Here is a 16,247-nt window from a genome sequence, read left to right on the forward strand (position 1 = left end):
ATTTTTCCCTCTCTCTATTAATATCCTTTATTGTACCCATACCGAATCTCTTTAGTACTGAACCTTTCTCCAAGTCTCTCTGTCCTGTCTTTGTTTCTCTGTCTGTAGGGCTCCCTTTAGTATCTCCAGTAGGGCAGGTCTCTTGTTAGCAAATTCTCTCAGCATTTCTTTGTCTGTGAAAAATTTAAGCTCTCCCTCAAATTTGAAGGAGAGCTTTGCTGGATAAAGTATTCTTGGCTGGAAATTCCTCTCTCTCAGAATTTTAAATATATCGTGCCATTGCCTTCTCGCCTCCATGGTGGCTGCTGAGTAGTCACTACTTAGTCTTATGCTGTTTCCTTTGTATGTGGTGAATTGCTTTTCTCTTGCTGCTTTCAGAACTTGCTCCTTCTCTTCTATGTTTGACAGTGTGATCAGTATATGTCTCGGAGTGGGTTTTTTTGGATTTATTCTATTTGGAGTTCGCTGAGCATTTATGATTTGTGTATTTATGTTGTTTAGAAGATTTGGGAAGTTTTCCCCAACAATTTCTTTGAATACTCTTCCTAGACCTTTACCCTTTTCTTCCCCTTCTGGGACACCAATGAGTCTTATATTCGGACGCTTCATATTATCTATCATATCCCTGAGGTCCATTTCGAGTTTTTCAATTTTTTTCCCCATTCTTTCTTTTATGCTTTCATTTTCCATTCTGTCATCTTCCAGGTCACTGATTCGTTGTTCAACTTCCTCTAGTCTTGTACTATGAGTGTCCAGAATCTTTTTAATTTGGTCAACAGTTTCTTTAATTTCCATAAGATCATCCATTTTTTTATTTAGTCTTGCAATGTCTTCTTTATGCTCTTCTAGGGTCTTCTTGATTTCCTTCATATCCCGTACTAGGGTCTCATTGTTCATCTTTAGTTCTTTGAGTAGCTGCTCTAGGTGTGTCTCTTCTGGTCTTTTGATTTGGGTGCTTGGGCTTGGGTTATCCATATCGTCTGGTTTTTTCATATGCTTTATAATTTTCTGTTGTTTTTGGCCTCGTGGCATTTGCTGTCCTTGATAGGGTTCTTTTAGGGTTTGTAGACCAGTTGAAGTCCTTATCTCTAATTTATCAGATCTACAGCTTCGTGGAGTACACTTTCTCTAACTAACCAGCAGGTGGCGTCCACGAGCCACCTGTTCTCCACAAGCCAGATCTCCCCCGCTTAGCCTTTTTGGTGAGTGGGGGAGTGAGTCTTGTGGGGCCCAATTGGTGTCCCAAGCTTGCGTGTGTAGTTGGTGTTGCCTGCCCTGTATGTGGGGCGTGTTTCTGGGCAGTCGGGGAGGGGGGGTGGCCCTAACAATCAAATCTCCCTGATGATCCTAGAGTTTTAAAGCTACTGCAATAGTCTAATCCTTCAGTTCAGTCCTGCCACAGTTTGTCTCTGCCACTGACCCACAAGTCTTTGGTATTGGCGTATGGCTCCTGAGACTTGCAAGTGGGCCCCTCTTCCAGGCTGTGCACCCCGGGTCCTCTGTTGAGGGATGACTGTGCTATGTCACAGGTGAGTGCCGTCCCCCCAGGGCAGTTCTGGGCTGCTGGGCTGTGTTGGGAGGCTCCCAGTCTGCTCAAATAATGGCTGAATGGGGCTCTGTTAATTCACACTGCTCCCCCTTCCCAGCTCTGGGACATTCAGCTGAGGTTGCAGGGAAGGCTAATGTCCACGCCCAGTTTTGTGGTGTGTGCCTGTTATTTGAAGCACTTCCGTCACACTGGGTTGTCTGGGGCAGCTCTGGGCTATGGGGCTGGCGATGGGCAGGAGTGTTTCCTGTCCACCAGGATGGTGGCTGTGAGCGGACACCCCCCTTTTCTTGGGAAGTTGTGTTGTTTAGTGAATTTTCTCAGCCACTGGATTATTGCCTTTTGTCTCAGAGCTCTCTTATTTCTGCTCTTGACTTGACGTGCCCAAATTTCAATTCTTTGAAGCTTTCTGTATTGAGCTTCTTAGAGTAATTGTTTTAGAAAAAGCAAAAAAGGATTTAAAAAAAAAAAAAAAAAAAAAAAAAAAAAAAAAAAAAAAAAAAAACGGCCCTCCTCAGAGATCTAATGGGTTATTGAAATGCTAATAGACAAAGCAACCAGGGCCATTAAGGAAAGGTGCCCTGGGCAGAGAGATCAGCCTTGCTTCGGGATTTGCATATGCGCCTCAAGGCCTGATCTCCGCCCTTCCCCTTTCTGTGTTCACCAGAACTCCAAAAATCCTCTGCTTTTACTTTGGAGCTTCTCGTGTTGTTTTCCTTCTATGCCCGTCTCCTCTCTGCTGGGCTGGCTGCTCTCAGAGTCTCTGGTGTCTGGCCTCAGTCTATCTATGGTTGGAGTTTGAATCAGTAGAATGAGTTTCCGATGAGAGCAGCCACTGCAATTCTCCCTTCTCCTTCCTGGAGCTGACAGCCCCTCCTCCCCCCGGGACTGAGCCTGGCAGGGAGGGGCGCGGGTCCCCTGGCCGCAAAAACTTACAGATTTCGCTGATCTCAGCAGTTCCACGTTTTCATGAGTGTTGTATGAAGTATGCCCAAAGACAGATTGCTCTGTGGTGTCCAGTCCACGCAGTTCCTGGCTTTTTACCTACTTTCCTGGAGGAGTAACTAAAACATACAGCTCACCAGTCTGCCATCTTGCCCCGCCTCCTGCATATTATTGATATTAAAATCCAGCAACTACAACATACATAAATGAAAAGTGGAAACCAATCTCATCCAAGAATTCTGATGCAAAAATCTTAAATAAAATATTAGCCAAGAGAATCCAGGAGGATAGTAAAAGAATAATATACCATGAAAAAGTGGAGTTCATTTTAGAAATATAAGCTAGTTCAATATTAGAAAATACATTGATATACTTGGCAATATTAATAAGTCAAAGGATAAAAGTCATATGACAATCTTCCTAATGCTAAAAAGACATTTGATAAAAACTCAACATCTTTTTCCAGATTAAAAAAACTAATAGGAAAAGATGGCTATTTATTTAACACCATTATTATCACTATACATGTTTTCAAACCAAAAGCCAACATTGGGCTTAATGGAAGGGAACAGAAAAAAATCTCATTAAAATTAGGAGTAAGGCAAAGATGTCCACCTTTCCCCTAACATGTAATTGTGATCTGAAAGTACTAGATTGTTAACTTTGACAAGATAAAGACGTAATCATTGGAAGAGATGTGGGGATTATCATTATTTGTAGATGATGTGATTGTTTATCTGGAAAATTCATGAGAAACAATTGAAAAACTAATATAAACAATAAGAGAATTCAGGAAGGTAACAGGGTATAAAATTAACATATAGAAATCAGCAACTTTCCTACATATATGCAACAACCCATTAGAAAATATAATGTAGGAAAGATCACCTTTACTACAGCAATTAGAAAGATAAAATGCCTAGGAATAAACCTAACAAGAAATACGCAGAATCTATATGCAGAAAACTTTAATTAAAACTCTATTGAGAGATATAAAACAAGGTGTGCATAAATGAAAAGACATACTTTTCCTGGTTAGTATGGTTAGACTCAACATTGTAAAGATGTAAATTCTACCTAAATTAATCTATAAACAATGTGACTGCAATAAAAATATCAATAAATTACATTTTGGAACATTATTCTAAATTTCATATGACAAAAATAAAGTGAGAATTGTTAGGAAGAGTAGAGAAAAAAGAAGAATAATGAGGGATGGCTAGCTTTTCCAATTATTAAAACATATTCTAAAGTTACAGTAAATAAAGCAGTCTCATGAATAGAAAGGTAGATCCATGGAACAAAACAGTGAACACTAGGGCACTGAAATAGAGCCAAATGCATATGGGAAATTAGTTTGTAATAAAGAAGGCATTTCAAAGAGTGGGGAAAGATGGGTTATTCAATATACAGTTTTGGAACAACTGGAGAGCCAATGGGACAAAAATAAGGGTGAAACCTTATATCATTGCTGAGGATTGAATCATGGCCCCCACAAAAGACATATTCAAGCCCTAACCCCTGGTCCTGTGGCTGTGAATCCATTTGAAAATATGACCTTTGAATATGTTATTAGTTAAGGTATGGCCAAACTGAATGAGGGTGGGCCTTAATCCAATACGGCTGAAATCCTTATAAGCAAAGGAAATTCAGATGCAGTCAGGAGAAGTCAGAGAAGGAGAGAGAGATTGCCATGTGTTGGGGCAGAAATGCGTTTACAAACTAAAGAACCCCAACAACTGCTGGCAAGCCAACACCAGAATGCTACAGACTGGGAGAAAGCATGGCCTGTCAATGCCTTAACATTAGACTTCTAGTCTCCAAACTGTGAGCCAATAAATTCCTGTTTAAGCCAAACTATTGCATGGTATTTTTCATATCAGACCTGGCAAACTAAGATAATCACTCTTTACAAAAAAATAAAGTTCATATATATCAAGATTCAAATAAAAAAAAGAAAAAGAAAAATGACACCCTAAAGGTACTAGGAGGAAACATGGGAAAACTCTAAAATAATCTTGGCACGAATAAGTCTTTTCTAAGTAAAACACAAATACTGAAGCAATAAGGGAAAATTGATAAATTTGACAATGAAAAATTAAAAATTTCTTTCAAGAAAAGAATATCTCAAACAAAGACAAAAGAGAGAGAGACACTGGAAACAATATTTGTAACACATACAACAAAGAGTAATATCCTTATATATGTGAAGAGCACTTACTTATCAATCAATATTGAACAGCAATCCAATAGACAAAAAGACTAGTTCCCAGAAAAATACAGATGGCTTACAAACATAGGAAAAGATGTTCAACCTTGCTTAAAATTAAGTAAATGTAAATTCAAGTAATAATGAAGCAATTTTTAAAATAAAAATTTAAAGAATTGGAGGGTATAAGGAAACAGGTGATCTCACACACAGTTGGGAGTGTAAATTGGTTGTAAGCCCTATGGAGAGGAACCTGGAATGAAAAGATGGCAAAATGTCTGTCCTAGTTTGCTAATGCTGGAGAATGCAAAACACCAGAGATGGATAGGCTTTTATAAAACGGGGGTTTATTTCACTAAACAATTAGTCTTAAGGCCACAAAGCATCCAAGGTAACACCTCAGCAATCGGGTACCCTCACCGGAGGATGGCCAATGGCCTCCGGAAAACCTCTGTTAGCTAGGAAGGCAGCTGGCATCTGCTCCAAAGCTCCGGCCTCAAAACGGCTTTCTCCCAGGACGTTCCTCTCCAGCAAGCTTGCTTCTCTTCAAAACATCACTCCCAGCTGCACTCTCTTCCTCCCCCCGAGTCAGCTCATTTATGTAGCTCCACGGATCAAGGCCCACCCCGAATGGGTGGGGCCACGCCTCCATGAGAACATCTCATCAGAATCATTGCCCACAGCTGGGTGGGGCACATTCCAAGCAAATCCAACCATCACCAAAATGCCTGCCCCATACAAAACCACAAAGATAATGGCATTTGGGGGACACAATACACTCAAACCGGCACATTCCACCCCCTGAACCCCAAAATGACATTATCTTTCCAAATACAAAATACATTCATTCCATCACAATATCACAAAAACTTAAATCATTTCAGTAACAAAAGTTAAGTACAAAATCCCATCAAAATCAGTTTAGGCTTGGTCAGTTCTAAGGCATAATTCCCCTCTAGCTGTGGATCTGTGAACCTAGAACAAGTTATGTGCTTCCAATATACAAAGGAGAGACATTCATAGGATAAACATTTCCATTGCCATAAGGAGAAACAGTAAGGAAAACAGGGTTAACAGGAGCAAAACAGTTCCTAAAACCTGCAGGACAAACTCCATTAGATTTCAAAGTCTGAGAGTCATTTACAGAACGACGTTGCATCCTTGGGGCTTGAGAGAGCGGGAGCCTAACCCTTCCTAAGGGCCTTTTCGGCAGCCCTTTCCTCTCCAAACACTTAGGTGAGTGCTCCAATATATCCACACATTGGGGAGACCACCTTCTCGGCCCCACCCTCCTCAAACATCGGGGCAGCTCCCGGATTCCCTTCCATCTCCGGGGCACACGCTCAACCCCTTCAGAACAGCGTGGTGGCAGCCAGGCTCTCCCCAATTCCCTGGGAATGTGCTCCACCCTCTTTGGGGCTTGGGGTGGCAGGACATTTCCTGAGCAACGAGGTGGAAGGCCCGCCCTCGACCTCCAGGGCAAACTCACCCTTTCCCTGCGTGTGGGCTGCTCCGCTCTCTCAGCCCTAGACCTCCTGACTCCAGACCTCAACCTCCACGGCTCTGTCTTTGAAGAAATTTTTCCTTTAATTTTTTCCTTGTCTGTCTCCTCCAGTCCAGACCGGCAATGGCTCTGTCTATAAAGATCTCGCAAAAATTCTGTTGGCTTTGCATGAAGCACACAGGGGTCAAAGCCATCAGACAATAGGACTTTCCACAAATCCTTTCTGGATAATTCCATCTCCAATCTTGGCTTGTACTGAAATGGCGGCTGGGTTTTGTGTTTGGTTACATCCTCACGTTGGGCTGTAGCCTCTGGGATTCCACCCCCTGGAAGCTCGTAATTTTCTAAGCCATCAGCTTCTGGTTTCTTTGAACCCAAGAGTTCAGTTCTAAGTTTATCTCTCTCCACTCGCATTTTACTATAAGCTGCAAGGAGAAGCCAGGGTATATCCTCCACAGATAGTCTGGAGATCTCCTCAGCTAAGTATTCCAGGTTGTCACTTTTAAATTCTTCCTTCCATCTGACACCAGGACTCACTTTTGCCAAATTTTGTGCCACTTTAAAACAAGGATCACCTTTCTTCCAGTTTGCAACAACACATTCATCATTTCTGCTCAAGTCCTCATCAGAAGTATCTTTAGAGTCCATATTTCCACAAACAGTCTCTTTAAAGCAGTTTTGGCCTTTTCTATCACGCTCCTCACAATTCTTCCAGAATCTTCCCCTTATCCACTTAAAAAACCGTTCCAACATGTTTGGTATTTGCAGACTCAGCAGCAAAAGCACCCCACTTCTCTGGTACCAAAATCTGTCCTAGTTTGCTAATGCTGGAGAATGCAAAACACCAGAGATGGATAGGCTTTTATAAAACGGGGGTTTATTTCACTAAACAATTAGTCTTAAGGCCACAAAGCATCCAAGGTAACACCTCAGCAATCGGGTACCCTCACCGGAGGATGGCCAATGGCCTCCGGAAAACCTCTGTTAGCTAGGAAGGCAGCTGGCATCTGCTCCAAAGCTCCGGCCTCAAAACGGCTTTCTCCCAGGACGTTCCTCTCCAGCAAGCTTGCTTCTCTTCAAAACATCACTCCCAGCTGCACTCTCTTCCTCCCCCCGAGTCAGCTCATTTATGTAGCTCCACGGATCAAGGCCCACCCCGAATGGGTGGGGCCACGCCTCCATGAGAACATCTCATCAGAATCATTGCCCACAGCTGGGTGGGGCACATTCCAAGCAAATCCAACCATCACCAAAATGCCTGCCCCATACAAAACCACAAAGATAATGGCATTTGGGGGACACAATACACTCAAACCGGCACAATGTCCATATCCTTTGTCCCAGCAATTCAACTTCTTGGGATTTACCCTACAAGTATATTCCAACATGAGCAGAGAGAGATATCTATAAAGATATTCACTGCAGCTTTATTTATAATCACAAAAAGCTGGAAACAAGCTAAATGCCCCTGAGTAATAGGGGACTAGCTAAATAAAGTAGGAAGTATCCAAATATGGAACACTATATAGTTGTTAAAAATAATAGTGTGTCTATATGTCATATAGAACAATCATTAAAACACAATAAATGCAAAAAATCAAGGTGTAGAATAGAATGATGTATGCAATATATTCTCATATTTGTAATAAAAAGTGAGTATGCAGGCAAATACACTTTAATTTTCCAGAAGTATACATAAGAAACTGCTTATAATGGTTTGGGGTAGGACTCTCTTAATTAATGTACGTGTGTGTGTGTACATATATATGTATATATATACACATATATATACACAGACATTATACAAATAATACATAATGCATTTATTACTTTTTTCAACTAAAAGCAAGTAACATTTGAAGATAACAGAAAAATAAAGCATAAATCTGATTATGTTACGCATTTCCCTGCTTAAATCCTACAGTGGCTCCCCATTGTTTATAACTTACAGACCCTTTAATATGATTTATAAGGCTCTCTAAGATTTTGCCACCCCCATACCTCCCACATCTTTCTTGTCTTTACATACTCTGTTCCCTCTGAATTCACTCTCTTTTCCCCTTCTTTTCTTGACATACTCTTCAGATTTCCACTTAGGTATCATTTCCTCAGAAAGCCTTTTCTGATCTTCCAAGTGTGGGGTAGGTGTCCAGACTCTGCGCCCCTAACAGAATCCATTATTTCTCCTATCACAGTGCTTATCATGTCTGCTTAGTTGTCTGCCCCTTCCACATGATCGTCTTGTGGGCAAAGGCCATGTCATGTTCACCACTATATCACCAGTAGCCAGCATGGTGCCTGGCATATAGTGGGTGCTCAGTAAATGTTTCTTCAGTGTGGAATAAATACAAGGTGTGTGTGACTATGGTGAAGGAGAAGATTAGGTCTCTCCTACTTTAACCTCAGGGCCTTGGCTGTCACACAAGGGGTAAAATGAGTGGTGAGTAAAGCAGTCAGTAGCTGTTCAATTGCTCCAGTATCTAGTTGGGGTGGGTGCTGCAAAGGATTTGTGTATTTCTTTAGGGTGGCAGGCTAATGGAAATTACTTATTTTTCTCAAATGTATCAAGCCTCCCAATACTATCACTGGGTTGGTGCCCACCATGGTACAGAAAAAGCATCGCACTCCTTCAAATTAGCTGCATGGAGTTTCTCTGGTTTGATTGAGGCTGGTGCCTTGACAGAGCCTTCCTTAGCTATGCAAGGTAAGCTGCTTGTCTCAGGTAGGTGCTTCCACAAGACACCACTTCCTACTTCAACACTGTGCCTGTGCCAGGCCCCATCCTTGCCTTCTAGCTCTACTCCAGACAATTTCCAATGTTTGGTACCCAAAGCTTGGAGGTTTGGTGGGTTATGGTAAACCCTCTTCATTTCCTTAGCCAAGCAGAGTGGCTTCCAGAATCTGAACAAGCTCATCTACCCTGATAATCACCTTGGGACATTTGTGGTCCCTTTTCCTTCACTCCCGGGGAGGCCTGGGTTTGGAGAAAAATGGTCATCTCTCCACTCCACTTGGGCCATAACCACTTTGCTCTCCTTCTGCCCCAAACTAGGTCCCCCACCCAACCTGGTTTTCTTGCGCAGTCATGTATTCTTTAGTGCAGAGCAGCGATCTTCAAAGAACTTCATTATATTTACTTTTTCTCTCACCACATTTTTCTGTGTTTAAAAACATAAGTAAATTAGGACATTAGTAAATATAAGGAATTTATAAATAAACTGCCAGCCTGTATTGAGGGTGCATGCTCAAAAATTCTTTCTGGGAAAGGCACATGATCCAAAAAACTTAGGACCGTAGTTTCTAATCAAAGTGGTTCCTAATCAGTATTACCCGGAGAGGTTGTTTAAAAAGCAAATTAATGGGACCTACCCCCAAGAGTGAGGTTTAGGACATCTGTGGTGGTGCCCAGGAATCTGCATTTGTAATAATTACCCAAGTGACTGTAATGTATGTGATTCAGAGACCTTACTAAGAGAAACAAATGCCCAGGGTAGAAGGGGTAGGAGTGTTGTGGTTTGGGAACAGAGGTCTAAGGGCAGAGTTGTGTGTTCCATTCAGCTTGGTTTTTGCACTGTACATCCTGCTCCCCACCCCTTACCACACACACTCAGTTGCCCATTCCTACCTCCTGTTCCCACTTCTGCCCCTCTTTGCTCATGTCGCCCCTGTCTATTTCCCCTTTCCCACCTTCATTTCCAAGATAGATCTTATGAAAGTCAGGTGGTGGTAGCAATATCTCCAAAGGCCCCAGTTGGGCCAATGTCCCATAGCTGTGGTGAGAAGAGCCCTGCTCCATGATAATAATCAAATTTAACCCTCTTTCCCTTTCCCTAGCCAGGGCACAAGAAAGGCAATAGAGCAGAGTGGCAAGAACACGGCGTCAGAAAGACTTGGTTCTGAATTAATTCCAGTAGTTTTAAAATCTGGCTCCATAACTTAAACGCTGCATGACCTTGAGCAAGGTATTTAATTTATCTTGGTTTTAGTAAAATACCTACCTTGCAAAGCTGCTGTGAGGGTTAACTAGATAAAAAGTGCCTACAATGATGCTAGGTACATGGAAAGGTGCTTAATAACTGGTAGTGCAGTACTATCATTATTGTTAGAATGAAGTCTCTTGCACATGGCCACTGCACAACATTGTGCAAGTTGTGCAGCGTATAATCTTCACCACTATAGTCCTTCAGCCCTGATCCTTATTCCCATCACAAGAGTTGGAATTCCCTGCCTTCCGGTTAATATTCAACTTGGCTAAATAGCCAAGAAACCAGGAGGCCTTAGGTCTCAGCTCAGCCACATGGCTGTTATTTAGGAGACCCTAACTAACCAAGGATTTTAACTCTAGAGTCATTCACTCAGTTTTCTCATATAAAAGGAAAGATAATAAAAGGCATATTCAGGTTTCTAAAGAGGAGTGTGAAGATCAAGAGGACTAGATATTCAAAGGTGTCTTCTTTAGGTATTAAGTACTTATGTCCATCTTACAGAATTTACCTCTGGCAGCCAACTCTAGAGTCAGTTGAGGAAAAGAACATGCCTTCTAGAGACATCAGTGCCCCAGTTCATGGCACTGTGACCCTATCTTTTTTTTCTGAATTCAGTTTTATTGAAATATATTCACATACCATAAAATCATCCATGGTATACAATCAACTGTTCACAGTATGATCATATAGTTGTGCATTCATCACCACAATCTATTTCTGAACATTTTCCTTACATCAGAAAGAACCAGAACAAGAATAAAAAATAAAAGTAAAAAAAGAACACCCAAACCATCCCCCCATCCCACCTTATTTTTCATTTAGTTTTTGTCCCTATTTTTCTACCCATCCATCTATACATTGGATAAAGGGAGTGTGATCCACAAAGCTTTCACCATCACACTGTCACCCCTTGTAATCTACATTATTATATAATCATCTTCAGGAGTCCAGACTACTGGGTTGGAGTTTGGTAGTTTCAGGTATTTACTTCTAGCTATTCCAATACATTAAAACCTAAGAGGTGTTATCTATATAGTGCATAAGAATGTCCACCAGAGTGACCTCTCGACTCCATTTGAAATCTCTCAGCCACTGAAACTATTTCGTCTCATTTTGCATCCCCCTTTTGGTCAAGAAGATATTCTCAATCCCATGATGCCGGGTCCAGATTCATCCCCGGGAGTCATATCCTGTGTTGCCAGGGAGATTTACACCCCTGGGAGTCAGGTCCCATGTAAGGGGTAGGGCAGTGAGTTCACCTGCCGAGACGGCTTAGTTAGAGAGAGAGGGCCACATATGAGCAACAAAGAGGTACTCAGGGGGAGACTCTTAGGCACAATTATATGCAAGTTTAGCTTCTCCTTTGCAGTACCGAGCTTCATAAGGGCAAGTCCCACGATAGAGGGCTCGGCACATCAAACCGCCAGTCCCAATGTTTGTGACAACATCAACACCAGTCCAGGTGAGGAAGTCCAACACTTCTGCACCTTCCCCCAGCTCCTTGGGGTGGGGGGGGGGGGAGGCTGTAAATACATTTTTTATTCTCTGCCCAAATTACTTTGGGATGTGTCACTATTTCACTCTAACCTATACTAACCTATCATATCTCACTTCCTATTCAGAGTTCCATGTAATTGTGGTGTTTGAACAACCGACTGTAGAGTTATACTATTTAGAAAATATAGATCCTGCACCAAATAGACATCTCTTCCATTGGTCTCACATGGAAGTTGAAGTTTTAAAACACAGTCAGTTTCAACCTTTACCCTTTGGCCCAGTTTGCCCTAGTGTTAACCAGATCTGCTTCATTCATATCACTAATTGAAGTCTGGGCTCTTTTTCAGCTTTTTTTAACAGTTGCTGTATGCACTAATACTGACATTCATATCTGCCAAGCTCTAGCTCTGAGCTTCAGGTGCACTGTGACCCTATCTTGAGGCACTGGGTTCTAGTGATGCAACTTGGAAACTGCTATTTTCTGCATCAACCCTAATTTTAAAAAGCCTGTGTAGGGCCAGCCTGGGCATTGCAGTGCCGCTTACAATAGGAATCCAGAAAGAGGAAGGACTATCTTTAATGGGATCAGCTGGGCCAATGTGTGTACAAGTCATTCCTTCAACAAATGCTTATTGAATATTATACTGTGCAAGATGACTAGATCAAAGTGGAGCAAAACTGACATAGTCCCTGCCTTCCTGGAGCTAACAATTGAAGCAAAATGGTGAATGAGAGGCTTCCACTGAAGTGTATCAGGCTCAAGCCAGACATTAGCCTCTAGAGGTCCTATTCGCAAAGGGCTCATGCCTCCTAAATGCAAATAAATCTACGACTTGGCTCTAGGACCAAGTAAGGATATTTTTTCCCCTGGATTGGATGGTGGTGACTCTCTTTAATGGAAAGGGACTATGTGTTAATATAAGTATTTCAATTAATCTTCACAACAACTCATTGAAGTAAGTTTCATTATCACCAGTTTTAAAGACCTGTGTCTTGGAAAGGGTAAGTCATTTGCCCAGCCAGTAAGAAGCAGTAGCGTCCGGACTGGAACTTGCCTTGTTTGGCTCTGAGGGATGATCTCAGGGAAGCAAGGGGTCCTGAGGTGGGGCAAAAGCTACTTGTACTATACTCATCCCCAGGTGTCCATGAAGACTTTAGCTCCTTGCTGAAGAATGGGGAAGAAGTATGAAAGCTAGGCATGAGAAAGCTTTGTTGACACCAGTAAGGCAATTACATTTCAAAAACAAAAGCAAATTGCCTGCCAAGCCCTGGGATGTTCTTCTGTTTTCCTCTTGGCACAGATTGCCTTTTCTTCTGATGAATAGATTTTCCCCTTTTGTTAAAATCTTTTATTTTTTTGGCCTAATAGTAATTGAAAATGAAAACCAATATTTGCAGAGACTGAAAGATCTCCTCCTGCCTCTTCCTCAGACCTTTTGAAGTTTTCTTGTTCGGGAATTTTATTTTTAAACTTACCACAATAGCTTGGCATTCCAGGAGCAGAGCAGCAAGAGTGCACAGGTTCAGCCCCTCTCCCCTTTCTCTTCCCTCAGCAGCCAAAAGATAAGACTGCTCCAAGAGAAACAGACACTCCCAGGTTATTGCTGAAGGAAATATTTGCAAGATTCAGGAAGTAAGACACAAGGAGGCCACACAGGGAGGGGAGAAGGGCCCAGAGAGCTTGTTTTTGCCATCCCTCTCTGCCCCTGGGTCCAAGGAACTTCAGGTAAAGAACCATTAGTCTGGAAACAACAAATGCAAGGTGCAGGACCCTGATCCTTCTACGAGCCCCCAGGAGGCTATCATAGCATGTCCTTTGAAAATGTCATAGAAGTCCTTGATTTAGTGGGGCTTTCCTGGGTGAAGTTTAGCTTCCTCTCCCTGATCACCCCAACTTGGAATTTTCCATTACTCCTCTGGGCCCTGCATACTGTCATAGACATAGTACTAAGGGACGGCGATGACGGCTCTTGTTTACAGGGTGTCTGTCATGTGTCAAGTATGGGGCTGGGTACCTGATAGACTTGATCTCATTTAACCCTTGAGACAATCTTATAATATAGATTTTCTCTTCTCCATGTTATAAATGAGGCTCCGAGAGATTGAACAACTGAGGGAACACGAAAGAGAATAAATGGCCAGGAGAGGATTACAACCAAGGTCCATCTGACTTCAATGCCAACACTTTTGTCAGCAGAACAAGCTGCTTCTCTAGTGTTCTCATGACCTTCTCAAGAGATTCAATAAAAGACAATCTAGGAATAAATAACACATTGCCAAGGTGTCAGGAAGGTTTGACATCTGCAACAGCAATTTTAACTGAGGACAAGGCTGGTCAAAGTTAAGTCTCTATTCTCTAACCCAGTGGTTCTGAAACTTTAGCATGCATCAGAATTGCCTGGAGAGCTCTTCAAAACACAGATTGCTGGATCTCACCCCCAGCACTACTGACTCAGTGGGTCTGGGGTAGGGCAAAGAATTTGTATTTCTAACAATTTACCAAGTGCTGCTGCTGTTGGTCTGCCACCACATTTTGTGAATTACTTCTCTAGTCCGTCATTATTATCTACCAGGTTTCTAACTTACCAGAGTATTTCAAAGGGTATAAAGCCATTAAGAAAACCCTCTCAAAGCAAAATGCATTTTAATTACTGTGCCAGTTTGAATATACTGTGTCCCCCAAACGCCATTATCTTTGATGTAATCTTGTGTGGGCAGATGTTATCAGTGTTGATTAGATTGTAATTCTTTGAGTGTTTCTTTGGAGATGTGCCCCACCCAACTGTGGGTGATGACTCTGATTGGATAATTTCCATGGAGGTGTTGCTCCGCCCATTCGGGGTGGGTCTAAGTTGAGTCACTGGAGCCATATAAATGAGCTGACGGATAGGGGGAACTCAGTGCAGCTGTGAGCGACATTTTGAAGAAGAGCTACAGCCAAGAGGGACACTTTTAAGAAAGCACAGGAGCTGCAGATGAGAGACAGTTTGAAGACGGCCGTTGAAAGCAGACTCTTGCTCCGGAGAAGCTGAGAGAAGACAAATACCCCAAGTGCAACTAAGAGTGACATTTTTGAGGAACTGCAGACTAGAGAGGAACGTCCTGGGAGAAAGCCATTTTGAAACCAGAACTTTGGAGCAGACGCCAGCCACGTGCCTTCCCAGCTAACAGAGGTCTTCCGGACACCATTGGCCATCCTCCAGTGGAGGTACCCGATTGCTGCTGTGTTACCTTGGACACTTTATAGCCTTAAGACTGTAACTGTGTAACCAAATAAACCCCCTTTATAAAAGCCAGTCCTTTTCTGGTGTTTTGCATTCTGGCAGCATTAGCAAACTAGAACAATTACCTATATATATATCACCATGTGACAAGTGAGGTAAAAGTTTACTAAATCAAGTAATGGGCATATTGGAGCCCCAAAATGCTCTGGAAATCTTGATGCTATTTAAGGAAATTTGGTGTTCTACCATGGTTAAGCATTGGAAGCGGCAGGTTTTGGCTATTAGAGTCCTCATATATACGAGATATTAATTTAGAGAGTTTCAAAGACCTAGAACACAAGGGAATAAAATTAATACTAAAGTTATAAAGAACATGATTCTATCTTGGATAGTTTAAAAGGCATTCTGGGGAAAAAGGGGGAAGATAAATGAAACAAAATAAAGTTTCAGTGGTTGAGAGATTTTAAAAGGATTTGAGAGGTCATTCTGGAGATTTCTCTTATGCATTATATAGCTATCCCTTTTTAGTTTTTAGTGTACTGGAATAGCTAGAAGGAAATACCTGAAACTGTTGAACTGTAATCCAATATCCTTGATTCTTGAAGGCAGTTGTATAACTATATAGCTTATACGGTATGACTGTGTGATTGTGAAAACACTGTGCCTCACACTCCCTTTATACAGTATATTGACAGATGAGTAGAAAACTGGGGACAAAAAGTAAATGAATAATAGTGAGAGATGGGGAGTGAGATGTTTTGGGTGTTCTTTTTTTCTTTTTTTATTCTTATTTTTATTTTTTGGAGTAATGGAAATGTTCAAAAATTGATTGTGGTGATGAATGGTACTGTGAACAACTGATTGTACACTCAATGATTGTATGGTATGTGAATATATCTCAATAAAATTGAATTTTAAAAAGGCATTCTGGTGCTCGAAAATGAATGCTTATTATTAGTAGAGTAGTTCTTTGGCACATATCTATTTAACCTTGAGGTTTTGACTCTTTGAGAGTGGCCCTAAAGATCCATGAAATGTAGTAACTGGCCATTTTGCAAAAGGTATGATTTTGAATCACAGGCATTACAAGACTGGTTTTTAGGGCAAGTCACCCAGCAGAAGAGGGAGCCTAGACAATCACATGGCTCTTACATGTTAATGTGTCTTGATAGGTCTCTATTTGTTGTCAAAGCATACATATGCAGTAACCCTGGTAGAGGGAAATAATGTGCTTCCTTGTGAATAATGGTACTAAAATGCAAACTATCTGCAAATTAGTGCTGGATGTGAAGAAAAATGGAAAGTTCTAAGAAATTGGTGGTTCTGAGCCAGATAA

At 41.7% G+C, this 16,247-nt stretch overlaps 1 protein-coding gene across 3 annotated transcripts in view; it reads right to left on the minus strand.

Annotated features, from left to right (window-relative positions):
* Window positions 1-16,247, minus strand: part of SHROOM4 (shroom family member 4) — a 274,039-nt gene that overhangs the window by 25,250 nt on the left and 232,542 nt on the right. The gene's annotated exons all lie outside the window — the stretch shown is intronic.

Source organism: Choloepus didactylus, chromosome X (genome assembly GCF_015220235.1).
Source record: "Choloepus didactylus isolate mChoDid1 chromosome X, mChoDid1.pri, whole genome shotgun sequence".
NCBI lineage: Eukaryota > Metazoa > Chordata > Mammalia > Pilosa > Megalonychidae > Choloepus > Choloepus didactylus.